Source organism: Malurus melanocephalus, unplaced genomic scaffold (genome assembly GCF_030028575.1).
Source record: "Malurus melanocephalus ecotype Western Australia unplaced genomic scaffold, MMel_1.1 scaffold_17, whole genome shotgun sequence".
Lineage (NCBI taxonomy): Eukaryota > Metazoa > Chordata > Aves > Passeriformes > Maluridae > Malurus > Malurus melanocephalus.
The window spans coordinates 1,439,124-1,459,801 of NW_026623249.1; the positions used below are offsets into that span (position 1 = coordinate 1,439,124).

At 43.6% G+C, this 20,678-nt stretch overlaps 1 long non-coding RNA gene across 1 annotated transcript; it reads left to right on the top strand.

The window, feature by feature from the left end:
- The first annotated feature begins 5,790 nt into the window (after positions 1 to 5,790).
- On the top strand, positions 5,791 to 18,723 carry LOC130586479 (uncharacterized). Its single transcript, XR_008966704.1, has 5 exons — positions 5,791 to 7,827; positions 11,246 to 11,394; positions 11,732 to 11,886; positions 11,975 to 12,088; positions 15,182 to 18,723. It is a non-coding gene; the product is annotated as an uncharacterized LOC130586479 (long non-coding RNA).
- Positions 18,724 to 20,678: the final 1,955 nt, after the last annotated feature.

Here is a 20,678-nt window from a genome sequence, read left to right on the forward strand (position 1 = left end):
CTTCAGTACACTGGTTTAGAGGTAAAAACCTCTCGAGAAACTTTTTATTTTATCTAACCCTGTTTTCTGATTCACACTGGGTATAGAAAATCATCATTATCAGTGCAAGGGAAGGGATTAGAGGACGTGGTTGGGGACAGAGAGCAGGACAAATTTTCCAGAGACAAGTGGCTGTTGGATTTGAAACCACACATTTCAGACCGTGCTGGTCAACGGGTGGGGAATGCCTGCCAGGGTGCTGATGTTGTCTGGATGCTGAGCTGCTSGTGTCTTCCGTTCGCCTAAAACTTCTGTGCCTCCCTGACATTTCTTCCCTCTTTATAGATACTTGCTAAAAAGAGTCATATTAAAACTGAAGGGGTTTTTTTTTCTTTTTTTTGAAAAGACTAATACTCAAACCCTCAACAGTGCAAGAGATTACAGGTTTAAGAGGGTCCTTAGAAAAAAGACTGAATTTAGGGRGTGCTAACACTTTCCACTGCCAGCCACTCATTCAAGCACAGCCTTGGTCATTAGTAACTGGAAGTGGCTCCTGCCTGATGGATTTTTCCACAGGCAAAAACATTGAGCTACATAAATAGAGGTGAAATGTAGAGGATCCTTGACACAATGGCCAGATGCCAACATCACAGTCCSCCAGTATATTTTCAATGGAATTGAATGGTTCAAATATATTACGAACAACACCCTTTTCACTTGGTCTAAGCATTTTCCTCCACGGTCGTCTCCTAGTGGTGAGCAGCTTGCCTTCCCACTATCAGAGCTGTAGCTTTTTTGTGGGTAAGTGGGAGATTTCACTCTTGTGGGCTGCCAATTAGGTGGCTTTCAGTACCAGCTGGAGTCAGAGGGATGATTAAAACAAAGTGCAGCTTTTTGTTGTGCCCTTTGCAAAAGGAGCTATCAGCTATTTCAGAGAAGAATAAAGACTTATGCCCCCTCCTGCAGTCCAAAAGATGAACAGAATAACTTTCAAAATGTTAGAAACATATATTGATTTACCACAATTTAAAGAAACAGCTTGCCTTTTTTTTGTATGAACCCTGGCATTTTATTTTAGTGTTTTGGCTTTCTCCTGGACCCCTGTTTACAGTGTTAGTGCAAGCTAGTCACCAGTTTTAGCCTAGCTCTTACAAAATAGACATTTCCTACTACTTGGCATAACTGTACTATTTTCTTTCCTCAGAAATGTAATAATATATTTAATAGGAGGCTGACATTCAGGTATCAAATGACCTTCTAAATTCTGATCAGACAAAAACCTGGGCTACTCATCATTTATGGTCACCTTCTCAAAGAGCAGTGGTCAGACYGCTCATGTCCTGGTCATATTCCAGTGTGGCAAACTTTAAGTGCAGTTTGGAATTAAATATTTTTTTTTTTAAATCTGGAGAACCTCAAAGCTCCCTCCAGACTATTACACAGATGCCATATTTCATACCAGATGTGAATTTCCTAAAGTAAATCCTGCTGTGTATAGAGAGGACTAATCTAAAGCCTTTGAAGTAAGCAGCAAAACCTGCTATTGGCTCTGGATCATACATCTATGAGCTGTAAAGATATTTGCATGTTCTTTGGGATAAGAAGACCACATAGATGCATAGCATCCCTACAGGCCAGTAGAAATGTCTGTGATTCATTTGAGATGGAAATCAGCCTGCTGTCTTCAATGGGAAATATATTTCAGAATAAATATGTGTAATAAATGCATTTTTCCATCCTTAGAAGTTTTTGGAATGGTAAATATTCTTCTATTCCTGCATTGATATGAATCTCCTGGAGGGGCGGGTCTCTCTCTTCACTTTCAAAAATGGCAAAAAACAAAGAGTAAAGTGCTGAATGACAACCAGCCTCCCCCAAGGACAAGTTTCAACTCAGATGGTTTATCCCTGAAAAAAATCCTCAGTTTCAGTGGATGGGCRTGAAAACATTTTTATTTAAAAGGCTTCTTTGGAAAGTTCTGACCAGGAATTTTGTTACAGAGAGTTCTAAGCACAGGCTGATACTGAGGAGACTGGGAGATATTTGGCTCCTGCCAGGCATTGTTTCTTAGTTTGATGAAGCTCTTAATCTTCCGTTTCCTCTGTGAGTATCAGGCTCCAGAAAACTGCCTTATTCAGATGCCTAAAGGGAAATAAGATTCAGCTTCAAACAAACAACAACCACTGCTMCATTTTTGATCATAATCTGGGGGGAAATGTATCATGAAGCATCGTGGCTTGATACCTCCAAAAATCAAGTTTGGGAGTCAGAATTTAAGAATCTATCAAAGCTAATCACTTCAAATAATCCTGCAATAGAAGATTGGACTCACCACAAGAAGCATTTGCAGCAGGAGATAAAAAGATTACATGCTGAATGGTCTGATGTGAATAGGAAAGATGCTATTCTTAAAGCCCTGAGCTCCCATGATGCAGTATTACAGATTTGGACTGAAATGGTAAAGCTAAACTAGAACTGTGCGCTGATAACGTCAGAGCAATCAGCTTCTGGGATGAGAGCAGACTTCTTGCTTCAAAAATATTTTTTTTTTCCAACTGTGATTATTAGTATTTAAAACAGCAGCAACTAGAGTGACTGAATCCAAGACACATTATGCTGGACTTTATTCTGTGCTTTACTTTACAGKGCTGCTGCCCCAAGGACTATAAATGTGGGAGCAGACAAGACAGAAATATGGATGGGGATACAGAGAAGGAATCACCTGCTRAATGCTTAATACCAAATCAGCATCACAGCCAAAAATACAACAGAGAGTCCTAATCTGCTGCCTGCTTCAGCCATGAACCCCCAAATCTGCCTTCCCTGAGACTTCACAACGAAGGAATCTCATCTCAATGAGATTTTATCCTGGTGGGAATGGGAAACCAAATGACAGAAGCTGTGAAAAGGTAAATTCCATAGGTTAATCACCTGTCCTGCTTCCACCTCTAAAATGAAAAGCTTGGAAAGAGACATTCCTAAGGGAACAGGAAGTAAGACCAGGTCTTCCTAGGATACATGTGAGTACCTTTTCARGGAATTTTGAAAAATTGCTCAGATGCTCAGGCATCTGAAGAAAGATGGGTATCAGCTGCAGTGAAACTCAGGCTGGCAGGTTGCATTCAACCCTAGTCAAGCCATGTTCAAGAAAATTGAATTCAACAGGAGAGAAAGGAGTTTCCTGAGGAATTTAAGGAGATGCTGTCATAAAAGGAGAGACCAAAACAGCTCATCTCTTGAGTCTGCCCTCAGCTAAACATAACAGAAGGAAAATATGAGGTTGGGAGAGCAGCTGTTCTACCCATGGGATGATGTTAAAAAGTGGCAAATAAGCAAAAGTTTTCTACAAATGCATTTAACCTTTGAWCAACCCTTGCCGAGAGGACTAGTGAGGCAAAAGCTGGCATTGCTTTTAAAGTGGARCTAGTCAACTGGGTATTACAATGTGCTTTGCTATGGAAAAGGGGATAGAGTTAATTGGTCCTCCCAGGCCTTTGTTCTGAGAAGATACTGCGGTCCTTCATGGGATCGATTTCTAGAAAAAAGCAATGAATTTTTTAAAAAGCTCTGCATTCCACAGAAATCTTATAAAGTCTCTTTCCTATTGCAACATCATGATATATTTTATAAATGTGGGAATATCTGATAACTTCTTGAAGAGGCTCTTGTGATCATTGAGCCATTTATTCTTCAGTTGGCCGTTTCACATTATTAAGAATTGTACTTCTAAAACCCAAATCCTTTTGGCCAAAAAAACCCCAAAGTTCCCCTAAAATACAGGAAATGGAAAGAACAAAGCTCCCCATCTGAAAAGCAAGCTGATGAAATGCAGTTAGCCTAAAGTTAATTATAGACATATTTACAAGGATCTTTTGATCCACATACTTCAAGATGATTCATTTTTGAGAAAGTTTAAAGCTTGCCTTTAAAGGATGTCTCCACTACCACATACACCCATATCTGTTGCCTCTGTGGGAAAAAAAATTAATTATAATATATTGCGTTGTTATATTAATCACACATATGTGATGATTATTCTTGATAATGCAGCTCAACAATATAATGCAGCATTAAGGTAGAGGTCTGATTACATGTCATTCAGCAARGGTTGAGCCACTATATTTAGATGCTGACTAATTTGGGAGATTATCCATCTTCCTGAGGAATTTCTGCAGCTCCTCTTCCTGTGGGATCTGAAGACTTCAAACCAGCTGGGCATTTCACTCCCAGGGTTTTTGCAAGACTGGAACATACTGACCTCCACTTTCCACACCTTCTCTCTCTGCTTGCCAGGGTATCTTGCATGTACCAACATTTCTTCTGGCTCTCCCAGGGGTGGCAAAGACCTGGTATCACCTGGRCAGGGGTGAACTGAAGGACATGTCCCAAGAAAGCTGCATCTGTGGTGATTGAGATCAGGTGTGTGTGGTGCAGCATCACAGATCTACACTGCGCCTAGAATATTGGTTTGACTTAACTGAACCAGATCCTTAGTTAAAATATGGGCACTTCATATTTTCCTATGGTATACATAGGAATGGAGGAGTAGAGAGTTCGTGAATAGGTGCAAATGCTCCCCTTCAGCTCCACTCAAAGGTGCTCCAGYGTATTTCCAGTACAGGGCACTGTGTTCATCTGCTAGGCAGCTCTGAGGAAGCATCCTTACCTAGGAGACAYGGGGTCCCCACACTCTCACTGCTGCTGAGACACATTTGCTGGGAGCTGGAAGAAAACATTGCTCACATCTAAGATGAGGAGCCACAGTTATTTAGTCCTCAGGGACAGCAGGAGTCAACTCAGCWGTGACTTTCCGAGATTGAAAAAGATACATATCCTGGACAGACCGAGGGACTTGTAGCCAAAGCCTTTTTAGGAGCTTGTGAGCTGAGCATGCAGACAGATCCACCAGCGGCAAAAGCTGGAGGAGGCATCAAAGGGCTGACAGAGAGGCTGGCAAGGATAAGCTGTGAGAGCAAAGCCAGACCAAGAGAGCCAGGAATCACCCATCATTCTGCCCAGAGCTACAGCAACATGAAAAGACAAGGCAATCAATCTTTCTAACACACTTGGCTACATGAGCGAGGAACATTAAGCACTGTATCACAAGGCTACTGCACTTGGAAAGGTATTTTGGGTCCACAGTGTACCAAACCAGGGCGTGCTGAGCAAGGCTGGGTGGGAGGTTATTGCTTGATTCTTACAGAGCCAGCAAACTCCTCGGCATAGGAAGAAAGGACCACACATAAAGATCGTACACGTGAGCTATACAGGTCTTTCACTCCTTTAATCAGACCCCAGGATCCAGGCAATGAAGCACATTTGAATGTTGCTGGCAAGAACATGATCCCGCAGAGTACAAAGACAGCATGGTGCACTCAAGGTTAGATAGCTGAGCCAGAGGACATGGGAACTCAATCTCATTTCAGCACGGGGACCTGTCTATCCCTGCTTTGTAACAGGTGGCCAAACAAATAACAGGATCATATTTGATCGCCCCCCCTCAGAAATGTCAGGTCATTGCAAGGGCAGCTGGCTGAAATCAATGTGTTTTTAAAATCACTGCATTTAGTTGTGACTAAAGCTACCAAACAAGAAAGTTTAATCTATTATTGTTATTCACAGGTTTGAGCTTCTTGTTTTGTGGTTTTGGTTTGGTTTTCTTTTTTTCATTTTTTMTTTTAAATTGTTTCTCTGGAAAAAGAGAAGTAGCTTTTTTTTTTCTCCTGCTATTGAACAGTCAGATTTGCAACTAGTTACATTCTGAAGAACAAATTAGGCATTTTTTTTTGCTAATCAAGGAATAACTTGTGCATGTGCTTAAACATCTTAGTATAGAAGAACAATCATTCATCATTTTTTGAATAGTCACATTTCAAAAATTTTAATCAATATAATTATCATTARGAAAGAGCTGAGAATCCAGAAAACTAGCATTTAAACTGGTATTTTTGGCAAAGTCAAACAACATCACATGTGCTGGACAGAAGTCAATTACCAAAATATTTTATATTAAAACATAAGGTTTGTTGCGCAAAGAAAATATGCTAATGGAAGTTATTTTCCTTTTGGGGTTCAGGTCTGTAGAAATAGTATATATCAGCTTAATTTTGAAGAGAACAGACTTCCCCTTTTCATTGTCTATTCTGATTCTTAGCTTTGAGGGGGTTAACTGTTGGACTGATGTAGACTGGAAATGAAAGCAATTGAAAATGTTATTAAGCTGCAAAAGGTATTTAAGTTGTCAAAGTCATCCACCACTTCAGTAAACTCTCACTCCTGGCAATTAGCCAGTTCAGTCAGTTTTTAAAAATTATAGCAATTAATTTCTCCTGACCACTGTTAATTTTAAACCTCGGTCCTTCACCTTTCTTATGCCCCAGAGGAAACAGTGCAGATCCTTAAGGCTAAGAGCAGCCTCTGCAGCCTGTCCCATCCATGTCCCCCTGTTCCCCCCAAGCTGCAAAGACAGCTGGATTGGGTACAGTTGGGTACAGCTGGCACCTCTTGTGTGGGGAGAGGGAAGGGGTAAAAGGCAGGAGATGCTCCAGGCAGAGGCTACAGGAGAGGAGGRGATGGTTGCCCAGGGGCCCGCACTGAGTTAGATGCCTAAGAAGTTCATTGGGAGAATTAGGTCTTGCAACTGGGTGCCTGGTAGACTGAGTGCCTAAACTAGCCAACACCCATCAGAAAAGAGAGTTATGGCTACACCCCATCTTTCCCAGGTGCTTTTTGGACTGAGTTGCTGAGTAAATACTGCAAAAGATCAAGGTGCTTGAACACCACTGCAAGAAGCAGACAGGGATAGACTGTCTTTTAAAGCTTGTACATAACCATGACTTATTTTTGTTCTGAAAGCAACTTATGTGCTTCCCATATGGGTGTTTTTGAAATGCAGCCCCRAAATAACAACCTCGGTTGGGAGTGAGAGTACAGAGGAATGAGCAAAGCTGTAAACAGCCAAATTCTCCAGGGAAATAAGTGGCAGTTAGGAGTTCCTAATCAAAGGCTATTTCATGCCTTTATAGGCATTATTAAACTCCTAAAGGAGCAAGTTAGACTTGGAAACTCCCCATCTGAGAAATTCGCTCCAGAGAGTCTTGGATGCCACCTCCCCATCAAGTCTCAGATCCTGAAAGCACTGATTAGCAGTTGCTGACAACATTGTCTCAAAAGCAGTTCCCATAGATTTGGAAGGTGAGTAAAACCCCTATGGCTGCTGAGCAGAGTGCCCAGGGCTTACTCCAAGGATCACACCAGACAGTCAGCACTCTGGGCCGGAGAAAGAGCCAGAAAAGCGCCCTTGGCAGGAGGCAAAAGCAGTCAGTGCCTGGGAGCAGGGCTGTTCAGGGCTGAGGACGCCAAGTCTGGTGAGGACTTCACCATTCTGCCTGAAGGGTGAGGCTAAGTGTCTATAGAAGAATCCACAACTTTAGCCAAAGTAGATGCTAGTTTATCCATTCCAGCAGAGGCTAGCAGTGAGCTAACATACAGGTAGTGTGAGTGCTCCCATGACCATGCTCTGCAATGACAGAGCTGACACAGAATCATACCAATCCTGTCCTGCTGCTGGCATGTAGGACAGACAGAATTCATGGCCAAAGCAGCAGAGACTATTCCCCTGCTCAAGTATTGCAGTCTCTTGAACTGCCTCTTAATATTAAACTCTAATGTTTTTTTTCCCCTGCTGCCTCTGATGCTGCCTTGGGAGGGGCATCAATCTGTTCCCAGCACAGGATGGGTATTTGGTTTGCACCGGTGTGGACTGGCTGGGGGAGCATCATTCCAGCACCTAGGTGGTGACTGCAGCACAACATCCCTCAGCCTATGATTTCCCTGCTCTTCTCCCAGGTAAGCTGTGTGCTGAAGCACATTCTGCACAAAGCTGACRGCTTTTGGGCGATGCTGAGGCCCAACTTCCCCCACGCACACACAGCTTTCTGAACTACACCAGAACTGAACAGAGATGTTCCATCCTCCAGCCTCTCGTATTTGTTTTCATCTGTCAAAACCCAAATCCGAGTCTGAAGGTTTGCAGGAAAATCCTGGAGTCCAGATCCAGGCTTCAAATAGGAGTAAAAGTCACAGACATTTATATTAACATGTATAGTTTCTTACACATTGAAAACATTTTAAGAAACACAGAATTACCAGCTATATAGCAGATTTTTGTTGTATCTTTGATGTTTAGCTCTACATCCATGTTCATCTTCAGACTGGCTAATACATTTTGCAGCCATATGGAGATGCCATATTTTGGACTGAGGATAAAAAACATGGCATCAGTAAAATGCCATATTTCAATTAAAAAAAAAAAMAAMMAAACTTGAATAATCTGATCTACCAGTAACGAAACAAACAGGAGAAATTGCACCAAGTCGGATTCATCAGYAAGGAAGAGACGAAAACTGGAGACAACTGGTTGATCCCCATGTCCCGTTTAGGACTGGGCTCTTAGTGGCAGGCTTGGATCAYCTCTAAATTCTCCCTGAGCAAGTGGAAAGGGGTTCGCCAAAACCATCTCCAACCAGTGTATCTGATGGTACCAGGTATCAGTGATACGACTCTTCCCACACATTTTTTACTTAAAACCTTCCTTTGGAAGAATAAGGAAGTGTATTTTTTCTGGATCGCTGAGTGTACTGATGCACAGATCACTCATGAGCCAGACTCTGATAGTGGCACCAGGCTGCCATYCAATGCTTAGACTATGGGTAGGGTTCATCCCGATGGAAACCACAGCAGTCTTTCACCACTGAGCAGCTAATTACCCATAATGTGCTGAGATGATTTGCAGTTACAGATGGGGACAGCACTGGCTTCTAGAATTAAACTCACTAAGTCCTGCATCCTCACTCTAACAGTAAATAGAYAACCTCTCAGTCTCTTGTGGTTAAGGTCTAGTGTAAACTGTGACTTACAGATTGATTATAATTTGGAAGATTGAATATCTTTTCCAGAGCGGATTTACAGGCTCTGACTTTACCCTCTTCTTTTAACTCAGATGGGGATTTGCAGCTGTGTAAACAAAATGAGAGTTGCATCTATATCTATGCCAAGAAAATGTGCTAAACATACAAATAGGCTGCAAATGAATATGATTTAATCTTCAAATCAGACACATTTTGAAGGTTTTGATTTCCTTTGCCTTCTAAAAGTCAAGCTCTTCCTGTGAGCCAATATCTATAGAAAAATACTGTTTGTGGGGACCCCTGGTTCTTCCTTTGGCTGAGGCAGTACCATGACCCAGAACAGCTCTGGCAGCCTCTGTCTCAACAGCCTTATAAAGAATGGGGAAAGCTGGGCAGGATGAGAGGAGGAAATCCCTTCAGTGAGCAACAGAGTGTGAAGGGATGTTGCCATTTTGGAAGAAGACTCTTAATCAAAAGCTTTGCAAGCCAGTCCTTCTGAGATAAATCACACAGAGGGACGCTTAGGACAAGATGTCACTTGCCCAGCTTGGAACAGCTCTGTGACAAGGACACCTTTTTCTCTGCACAGTGGCATTTGGCTTTCAAGAAGCCAGAGAGTCCATGGCCYATTCATCCATGTGCTGGTGGCCTTTCCAGAGTCACATGGAAGCTGGGCTTGGGGCCTCTCTGGCAACATTGTTGGCCTCAGTTAAGTCTGCCTGTTCATTAAGGTGATGTCCCCTTAGCTCCCAGTGTGCTGAAGGTTTCCTGTGAGTGTGCAGACAGCTCTGTATGTGTGTGTGTGTGTGTGTGCTGAGGAGCAGTGCAGCCAAACTGTGAGGAGAGAAGTAGGGAGAGTTATACCCATATGGAGCAGGGAATGCTATATCYACATGAGGCAGTCACTCAGTCTGGGGTGGTGGGAGAAGCAGGCAGATGAGGGCCCTCCTGCTAAAGCAAATGGAAGCCCCAGCCCACACAGGACATTTAGGGGATTCCTGCCACACCTTTGTTTGCCACAGGTCTGTTTCACATCAGGCTATGGTTTAATGAGAGGGATCTGCCTTTCCTGGGGCACTCACTGGCTGAGCCRGGATGACTGGGATGCAAAGCTGTGGGGAAGCAATCATCTACCATGAGCTGCCCTTGGGGTGTTTATGGACTATGGTTATATCCTCTATTAATCTCTCCATTTTAGACATTTCCCATATCCAAAAGCCTTGCTACCTATGGAGGGATAGATCTACAGCTTCTATGTCTTTCAAACAATGGGTAATTTTTACCAGTTAATTTTTACCAAGAAATTGTTGATGCAGTTGGAGATTTTTGTCATGCTCCTGTGGGTCCAGCTGGAGACAACAATCTTTGTTGCTTAAAGAGAGAAAAAMGGAAGCAAGAAAAGAGGTTAATGCTGCTTACCCTCGATAAAGCTTTTTGCTGCAAATGTCACATTCCTCAAAACCCAATCAGCCAGTCACGCCCTAGGCTTTAACAGCTTTAACTCTAATTGGACCAAGAAAATTAGTTGATGTGCAGCACAAAAACACAGCAAAAAAGCCACACAGAACACATGCTACTGGAGTAACATGGTGAGAGGGTCTGTACAACAGRAGTGCTGACTTCATTGTTGGTGTGTTCTTCACAGGCACCCCCAGGTGATAAAGCCCATTCTGAACTCTGCCTCCAAAGTCTGAGTTCCTAAGATGCAGCAGGCACACCAAGCTGCCCCATAAAGAAATGCAGTTTAATTGCTGCTGTCAGTCAGCCTTGGAGCAGCAGAACAGCCAGCTCACCCGGATGATTAGCATTCCTGCTGCTGGAAGAGCAGGAGTCGAGCCTGGTGGAGGAACACTAATGTTGACTGACACCTTCCCACACTCACTGTGCTGCTGTCTCCTTCCTGGGGAGAAGGGCATGCTCTCCTTTGTCCGTGTCTGACACCACTGTACATCACCTCTCAGTTTCCTGCAATATTCATCCAGTGACACCACCAGGAATAGCTCCAGACCTCAGGGAAGGGAGGGAGCTGCCCAGGGTCAGATTTTGGAAGCAAAGAAAATTATTCCAGGAGACAGTCATATGGACAGCTTCCCATTTTAAGCTGTGCATTCCATATTTATTTATCTGCCTCCAAGCAAACTTCATAATGGCAGACTAGACCTGAATTTCTGATTGTGAGATTCCCCTGGAGATTAGTCCATAGCCAGATGGATCCCAGCATTCAGAGACTGTCATGGCATTGGACAGAATGCGTGCTCCACAAAACATGCCAAAGAATTATCTTTTTTCCTTGATGTCTGCATCCTTGGGGCATTTGTGGACTATGGTTATATCCTCTATTAATCTCTCCATTTTAGGCATTTCCCATATGCGAAGGCCTTACTACCCATGGAGGGATGGATCTACAGAAGCTATGCCTTTCAAACAAAGGGTAATTTCCACCGGGCAAAGAAATTGTTAATGCAGTTGGAGATTTTTGACATGGTCCTGTGTGTTTAACAAGGAGGTATGAAATCCTACCTTTATGCAGCTTCTTTTCTCTCGGGTCCTAAAATTTTTTAAAGATCATACAGCACATCAGCCTTCCTCCAGACTCTTTTCAGGGCCTTTCTTTATTCACTGCCTTTTCCAAAGGTTGCTGCCTGCTCTTCCTAGCAACAGTAATAGTTAAAAACTTTTTATTGGCCTTTATTTTGGGTGGAAAAACCTATCTGTATTTGAGGTAGCAGATGCTCTCATTTCAGTTACTCATTTTAAAAAKGAGCTTTTTTTTATAGGAAAGGTTGTTTGGGTGTCTCTTGATTGGTATGTCATACTAAAAGTTCTTAATTCCTTATTTGCAGAGGTATCATACCATCAGCATGAGCAATGTCAGGAGACCAGAGGAAAGAAGTGTTCCAGGATCCGTGGGATAGTGTCACAGTCAGCCCCACTTTCAAAGAGGAGCRATCCCAACGAGATCTGGGGCCCCAACTCTGGAGTCCTCAGGAATGTGATGGTCAGGCCATACTTCCAGGAGTTTGGGTTTGTTCTTGCTCTAAATAGGGCAGAATAGGTATGTGGAAAACAGGTTTCTTCCTTTGCAGGCTCCTGTGGTGGATTCTGGCCCTGTGACTRAGAGGAGAGGGAGATGAAACCTTGTGGGAGATGAGAGTGATCTGAGCTGGACTCTGAGCAATGAGTCCCACAGTATTTTTCTGGTAAGTGCCCACACTCATCTCGTTATTCCAAAATATTGCTGGCCACAGTCAATGTAAGTAAATGTTGCCTTTCAAGGCTGTGACAGAAACCAGTGCAGACTAAACTGCTTGTGTTTAGTTTTCTGGCTGACACACATGACCTGTGGAGCCAAGACCTATTTGCTGCCCACTATTTCTCTCACATCCCTTTAGACACTGTTGCTTCACATTTCTGCTACCCAGGGAGCATCTGTGCTTTTTGTTGTTTCCAACAAGCTAGCATTTGACACAAGTTGCTCTTACTGTCTTGTCAATATATGCCTTCTCTCTTTAGACTGTTGACGCAGTTGTGGTTGATGCTTATAAACYTGGACTGGTGTACAAATCTCAGGGTTCTTGTGACAGCAGGTTGGGCTTCAAAAATTAAGTGGTTTTTGGGGGTCCTCTCTGAGAACTGGAGAAGAATCAAATGTGTCCACTTCACTATGCAGGCATCCATCTCCCTGGAGTTTCATAATATTGTCCATCTGTTCTTTTGCTTATTTATGAGAAAGGATGGTGGGGTTACAGAGGTAAAAATTAGCACCTCTTGTTGAGACTGTATTTAAAAATATTCATTGTCCATCTGTGTGGAGAGAAAAACCCATTTATGTTAACATGATGTTTTCCTTCTGACACTTGCTGTCTTCAGTACCAACTTGGAACAGCAAGCGCTGGGAGCAGGGAAGAGATTTACARCAGGTGGACCAGTGCCTAACTTTGCATGGGACTGGCAAGAGTCAACATTTGAGCGTGACAGGGAAATTTTGGGTGCAGGAAGGTGGCAGAGGAAGGGGAAGTGTTTGTAATGTTCCCCCTTTCCACCCCCAAATGTCACTGGAGACAAAGTCTTACAATGGAATGGTGCCACGCTTGGGGTGCACCATCTAACAGGACTCTGTTACGTGTGTGCTCACATCTTGCTGTCCCTCTTTGCAGAGAACAAGCACTGTATTGACCACAAATTGGCATCTGAWTGTCTTACAGAGCTCCTTAAAGGTCTGATGGCAAGAGTGCCAGCCATTCCCCACATCCACTGACTTCAGCTCCATCACACTTGGACATTGTATCAGTAATCCTCTTTTACTCTCCCTGACAATAGCAGACAACAGAAAACAGCAGAGATGTGAAGCAATCTGGCTGTCCTCTCATCTGAGGGCAGCTTTGGTCATGAGGTCAAATCTAAGAAAATGGCTGGCACGGAGTGCTGGTAAATCCCTTTGTGAGCAGAAAGACTGAGGGGGCAGCAGCCAGACAGGAGAACAATGAGCAGCTCTACGCCATCCCTCTGCTCCCCCTGCAAGACACTCCCTCCAACAGCCTCCCAGCCCATTTTTAAAGGCATTGCCTGTCAACTTCCTTCAGCAGCAACAAAGCACCATGAAAGGCACTCACCGTGTGTCCCACAGCTCCCTCAAACACCTTGGATTTGACTTCCTRACTGTGTCTGCATGCTGGGTTAGTCTTGCTGCTAGTGCTGTGGGAGGGAGAAATGCAGACACTGGAGAGAAACAGCAGGCAGCAAATCATGCTTGGCTGTGCAGTCCGTGTGTGCTGGGCTTTGCACTGGACTCTGTCACAGCCTCAAAGGGCAATGGTGTTTCTACATGATCCTGGCCTGTTGTGCCAGACTGTCTCTTGGGACAGCAGGTGGTCAGTCAGGAAGGGGGATGCTGTGTGTGATCAGTAGCAAGATGAGACAGTTTGAAGCTAAGGGATATCTACTCTACCACGCACAGATACAGGCCATGTTTCAGGACCTCTCTGTGCTGCAACTATGGGACAATTAGGTAGCGGAAAACCTTTAGCTTAAGCAAGAGTTTAAAATTGCTCTGTAACATTTTACTTGGCTATTTATGACTTTGTGTGATCTCACTGTAGTTGGGACTGGCACACTGCAGTCTTAGGTCTGTGTATCTTCCTTCAGCAATCCAGAAGGGAGGTGACAGAACCTGCTACACCATTCTTAGGGCTACCTGCAATTTTCATCTTGGTTTCATAGCCTGGGCCTGATCACAAAGGAAGCCTGACATACCCAAGCCACCAAAAGTGAGGACCTTTCCATGCAGGCTGGCTTGCATGCAAGCATTAGCTTGCCCGAGGGCTGTGAACAGACCATAATTCCTCCTCACGGTGTACCCAGCAAGCCTGAGCTTGCTCTGGGCAGGCTGTAGCAGGAGCAGTGCTCCTGCCTAGAGGTGTTGGCACAAGGTGTGAATGTCACTTTCTCCCTTCTCTGCAGACCCATTTCATGATGCTCACGTGCCAAAAAACAATGCASTAATGAGACAGGAGCTGGGGCAGAGGGCTGGAAAGGCTGTTAAAGGCAGCTTGTGTAGCTGTTTCCTTTCCTAAGTGCATCCATCTTCACAACAGCTGGGATGAGCTTGCCAGCTTCTGTCACCTTTCTCTTCTTTCTTCTGTCCAGAGGATGAGAAAAAAGATGGAAYTACTCCAAAAGGATGTGTATGGGTTAGCTTTGGTACATCAAGTAATATAATAAATTCCSTGAAGCTCAGTGGGAAAGCTGGGAAAACTGCTGGAGATTATTTCCATGGCTAGAAATTATTTCCATGTAGAAAAAAAGCCATACAGCCACAGAGCAGCAGGAAACTGTCTGTCTCATCACACTTTGATGATCTTAAAGAGRCTTGGCCAGGTTCACTGAGAAGCACATCAGGGCATGCTTGCCAGGCCAAAGCACTGAGGAAAACTAACCTGGGCAGCCAAGGCTTTTTGCTTCTGTGGTGGCAATGTGGGAAGTCCCATCACCTCTGACTAGGTGCTAATGGGACACGGAAGGTGTTTGTAGCAATGTCAATGCTGCCTTGGCATCTTGAAGYGTGAGTCACCTCTTCCTGAATCATGAGACTGGCTTGCAAGTTATTAATATTTATTTTCTGACTGAAAATGGGAATGACCTGCCTTTACTTCCAAACCTTTGAATCTGCAGGATTAATCCTAATGTTACTTGCAGAATTTTCTCTGGATTCACAAAAACTTTGTTTGTCTTTGTGTTTCTTTCCCTGCTTTAAAATAAAAATAAAACTGAGGATTTTTTTCTTTTCTTCGCAGAGATCCAAATCCTGAAGGACTCATCAGCTGTTTGGAGATTTACTGTAAAACCACAAGGATTTGCAGTGGTTATTGAGCAGCCATATGCTCAGCTCAGTGCAGTGCCCTTTTGCACTTCTGGCCAAGCTGCCTATCTGTCCACTTTAAAGTTCTCCCTGCTGGCAAGGGTTTACATTAGCTCAGCTACAGCGAGGACATCAGATTTATCCCCTATTTGCCCTTTTCGGTATTCAAAAATAAAATTAGTCCAGCATGATAGATGCAGTTGCTAGTGGTGTCTAAACAACTCATAACTGAGGATGCAATAAGCCATGATGGACGCAGATCTCCAATCAACCCCGTGAACTACTGTATGCTGGAAAATCTTGGAGATTCATTCTGCTAACAAAAACCCTGGCTTTTCTTCACCTTTTCCTTCGCTTAAATGGGGAGGACAGAGGAGCTGCTTAGCTGTTCATCTGAAAATACTAAGTATTTTTTAAGTATCCATGCTTTGTATTGGCAGTGAGAGCAAAAAGCTGTCATACATCCTCTTCATCTTCCTGGAGGTGCAGGATTGTGTCTCTGTGGTGCAGACCTGGAGCACAAGGTTTGGTAAGGCTGAGTGTATAAGGGCTAAAGCACAGCAGTCAGTGGGTCATCCATCCTATTTTTAGTARTGCACTCTGCACCTGAAGCAGCCTTGTTTGGCTGCTGGTGGTGAGTAAAACCCRGAAAGCCAGTAACCTTTCTCAGGTCATGCTCTCATGGGTGATGGATGGAGTGAAGGGCACTTTACAAGCTCCTGCTGTTCCCCAAAAGTTTGCAAAGCCTCCAGAAGGAAAAGCAGAGCAAGGAAGAGGCTTTGCAGGAAGCTCAAAGCTCTGGCAGATCGTTTATTTCTGCTTGATCGCCAAGGAYGTGAAGCAATTGCTAGCAAGGCGCTGCAAGTGTGAGAGAAGGGGAGTGCCCTTTCCCACTGTCTCACCCTGTTGGTGGTTGCATAAGCCTCAAAGTACAGATCCTGAGGTTGCCATGCCAACTTGCACAGTTCCTCCCATCCACCTCCCCATCCCAACARTGCTGTGGGCCTGAAGGAGCGGGAGTCCATCCTGGAACAAAACCAACGACTGACTGGCAGCAGAGGCTCTGCTCCATCTGTGGAGCTGAASGAAGGACTCTGTGAGCTGTGCATGCCCTCGTGCCACCCATGAGAGATTCACCAGAGCAAGYGGTTTGCAGCACTTCTGCTTCCAAGTTCTGAGTGCTTCACTTTGCTACTGAATATGGCTTCAAGTTCTCATTGACAGYAGAGTCTGTGCTGTTACCCATCGAAGGAATCACAAGTTCAGCATGAGTCTGTGTGCCTGCTTTCCCTTCTGTAGAATTAAAATAGAGCAAAGAGCCTTTCAAAGGCACTGGGAAGGAGGAATCACTATTTCCAGACCCTTACATAAACGGTCTTCAAGTGCAAAGGTGGAAAAACTTGAACTCCTCTGGTTCTTTTCCTGCAACCCCCCCATTAAAAAGGGCACCATACAGACTTAGGTTATATGGTAAAAGGGTCCAACCCTTGAGAGAGAACAAAAAAATCAGTGTGACTTAGGTCTATACAGCATATAAGAGGCTGGCAGACAAAGCAGCTCCCTGGTTTTGCATTTTATCTTAATTAGCAGTGATTTTCAGCACAAATTCTTATGGTTAGCCCCTTTCCCATTTTGTGTGACCTCCCACATAAATCACAAACCCTTTTCTCTACACTCCCGCAATACCAAGAATGGAAATCCTGATGAGTTATTTTGCCAGTAATTAAATTTGTCCCTTCTGTTCATTTCACAGATGCAGTTGCCCTCTGATTCAAAGCAAAGTGCAGGTCAGTGCCAATGGGAGCTTTTAATAATCTGGTAGTCTGAACCGGCACTGAAGATGGAAAGGTTTTTCATTAATTGGACTGCTGTGTAATTATCTAAGAGAGACAAACTCCTCTGGACAGCRGAAGGCTGGGAGTGTGCAGAGTGATGGAAAAGGTAATAAGTAAATTTATACTCCTGTACACATCCTCTGAGCCTTCAGCCAGAACAAACACATAGAAAACACCTTAGATCTGATTTTGACTCAGCAGCTTGTTTTGTCATTTACACCAGCGTAAAAACCACTTTGATAGGCTTTCCTATCAGGGTGATCTCTTTTTACTTTGCTAAAACTGGGGTGCCAGGCTAGCACAGTCTGCAGCCTGAGCAGAGGACACAGGCTCACAGCAGGGAAAGGTTGGTGCTGCCCTCCTGCTTCTGCTGAGCGGGGATCGAGGGGGATTGCCCCAGCCTTGAAATATGGCCCCTGAGGAGGCAGGAAACAGCAATAGTGCTGTTGGGGTCATACAGACAGGACATGATTGTCACTGCTGCTAAAAAACCTGCATTTTCCTGATTCCAGATCGTCAGAGAGATTTGCAGGCAGAGGAATCAGGTGGGTTCAGAAAAAATCTTTAATATCACATTAACAAAAGGGGTCCATTCAGATTTGACCCCTGTCAGTAAATATGTGCAAATACAGAAGCTTTAATCAGAGTTCTGATTTTTTAATTAAAAAATAAGATGCTAGTCATTTCCACTGCAGAGAAAAACCTGTCCATGYAGCATCCTGAGGGCCTCTTTCCTCTTATCTAGTTGGTTTTAATCTTGCAGTTTTTAAGCCTGTTTTATGATTTTGAGGACCTGACATATATTTGTGAGAGGTAGCAGTAGGCGACACAGCCTTTTAAAAACTGGGCCAAAGCAGTTTTGTGCTCTGGTTCCTTTCAAGGACGCAGATGATGTTATTGACATGTCCATTAACTGTACTTCCCAGGAAGGTTCTGGTGCTCTGCAGTGAGTTTGTTATACACACATCTCTGTGTGCTGTGTCACCTCCTGGCCATAGAGATGATGCCGTGGACTGGGGACTGAGGGCTATTTCCAGTCATGCAGCCTGAAGGCTGTTATTTGTGTGGCCCTTTGYAGACAGACAAAACTCATTCTGCCCATGCTCTGAACTAGCCAAAAGCTATTATCCCTCACCAGGACCAATGAACTCACGCTCAGCAGCTGGCTCATTAGTGATGGCTGCTCAGTTTTCAGTTAGTTTAGACTGTGGGCAGGGGAAGCTGAAGTCTGGAGCTGCTTACTCCAAGTAACCTGGGAGTAACTGTTTAAAACCTGGATGCACCTCCTGTTTTTTCCATCAGCAAACTGCTAAAATATTTATGTTCCTGCTGCATAGGAGAGACTGAACCGAACTTCCCAGACACTTGCAGAATGTGTGCAGATATTACCAAAAAAGTTACACTAAGAGTATGTAKTATTACCATTATCATTATAATGGRTTTTATTTTTACTTTGGTTCTTGAGTACATGATTGCAGTCTTCTGAGAGAGGGAAAGAAAACAAGAACAAAAAAGACATATAAAAGAAAAACCTGTCATTATCACCTATTCTTCCCTCAGAGTTATTCTCATTCACTGGATTCCTTTCATGAAAATAAAGGTGTATACTATCTCTCAAATCAAAGGGATGAGGTATTTTTCAATCCCCAACACCTTCTTATTTTCTTAATAAAGGAACTATAAATGCCCAGGCTCTAACATGAAACTGATCCTTTAGATAGAGGAGGGCACAGAAATAATCAACCCTGTGTGAAGATGCAGAGCTCTAATTCACATGTTCTTGTTAACAACTACAGTGAAACCAAGCCCCAAATAAAATCTGTGCAGAATCGTGCAGATGTAGAGCCAGAGCCACCACCGAGTTTCAGGGTGGTAACCCAAGAAGATCACTTAGTATTAGACAGCTTCAGTGCTCAAGCTGTRGCTCCTGGAAGACAACCAGGGGAATTGCACCTATATGAGTTCAGGGAGACGCCCTGGATTTAGAGGAGCTCGGCAGCCAGGCATGGAAAGACATTGGTGTGAGCAGAGCTGTGCTAGAAAGTTGTACCTGTAGAGATTAAGGGTTTTACAGGTGAGTTAAGCCTGTTTTCTATAGGTACGGGTGTACATTGAAGTTGTTGGTGGAGTATGAGGGAATGTGAACAAACAGATCCTTAGAGAAATAATTTTCTGCTCTCGACAGCTCACTAGACAAGAAGAGCTTCTGGCTGGGAATATTTATGTGGAACCAGTTGGTACCAAACATAGTGGCCAAACTCAGATTTGCAATTGCCACTTCCTAATGGAGACCTAAATGGAATAGCTGGTCACAGGCAGCACCACATGGGATGCAGAGGGCTCTGGTTTGTCAGTCTCTCTTTCATGCATTTTTCATGCGTCTCTTCTTGTTCATTTGTTTTGTCTTTGTTTTCAGCTGCATCTAATGAGCCTTAATTGTGCTTTTGATTAGCTATTTATCTGTGAAGGCTTACAGGGCTCTCATCTCCAGTCCTCTTCATCTTCTCCCAAGTTTGCCTTCCCCTTTGCTCTCCTTAGCTGTCTATATTCCTGTTGCAGGTAAAAATGTTTAAGAAATGATCATCAGCCCTGGTAGGGGGTCAGAATGGAGGGTAAAGAATGGATGGTAAAGAGGATGAGTCAATACATATCCTGGGGATCCAAGCAATATCACTGGGGACACAGCTGTAAAAACGGCCCAAAAGGAATAATTTTCCTCTCTCTTTTGGAAGGTATCAGTTTAGGTCCTTTTTGAATTAACCCCTTCCTATCAGCATCACTCAGCAGGACATAGATGTGTGGGCTCCCTCATAGGTGTGCAGTTATCTGTGTGGACACAGGGCCTGGGAGCACCCAGGGAAATGGGATGTTAAATGGGAACTGGAAGTTGTAAAGTTTATCTGCACCTATTCCTTCCTGGAGCACTCTGTGGTCACTGTCAGGTGAGTACATGACTTGTCCCTCTGATCCAGCAGGATCATAAAATGCATGGATGGATGTGTTAGTGATTGCTTTTCCTCCATCAGAGCCTGAAAGACTATAAACACCCCGACCTTGGTATTCAGTGAGGGCAAAGAAATTAATTGTACACTTTGTTTTTTCCCCCATGTTCTACCTGAAGCTTTTCTGAATAAGGGTAGGGAATCTAAGCTTTCATTTTGCTTTTGAGTATTTTTTCCAAGATGAGGAGAGTTTTAAAAAGTTCAACAGTGAAAYGAAAATGAAAGGATGCATGCATGTCTGGTAAGGAAATTTGGACATGCTGTGCCAGTGGCAAATGGAAAGGAGGGAGACTAAAAATGCAGTCTTTTCTCGAAAATATTTCATTAAAATGTAATGAAAAACTGATTCACAAGAAATGTAGCAAAGAAGAGGTGACTTGAATTCATTTTTCACAGCAATGCAGTGGGTTTTTTTCCATTTTGCAGGGATCTCAGTAAATATTATTAATACATTTTATACCCTAGGATGTTGAGAAATTACAGCCATGCACAAATTCTGCAACAGGACCAAGAATATAAGTCAAACCACCACTTTCTAAATTGTATACCTTCTCCAGCTTTTTTATTTTCTCAGGTATTACTGTTCTCACTCATA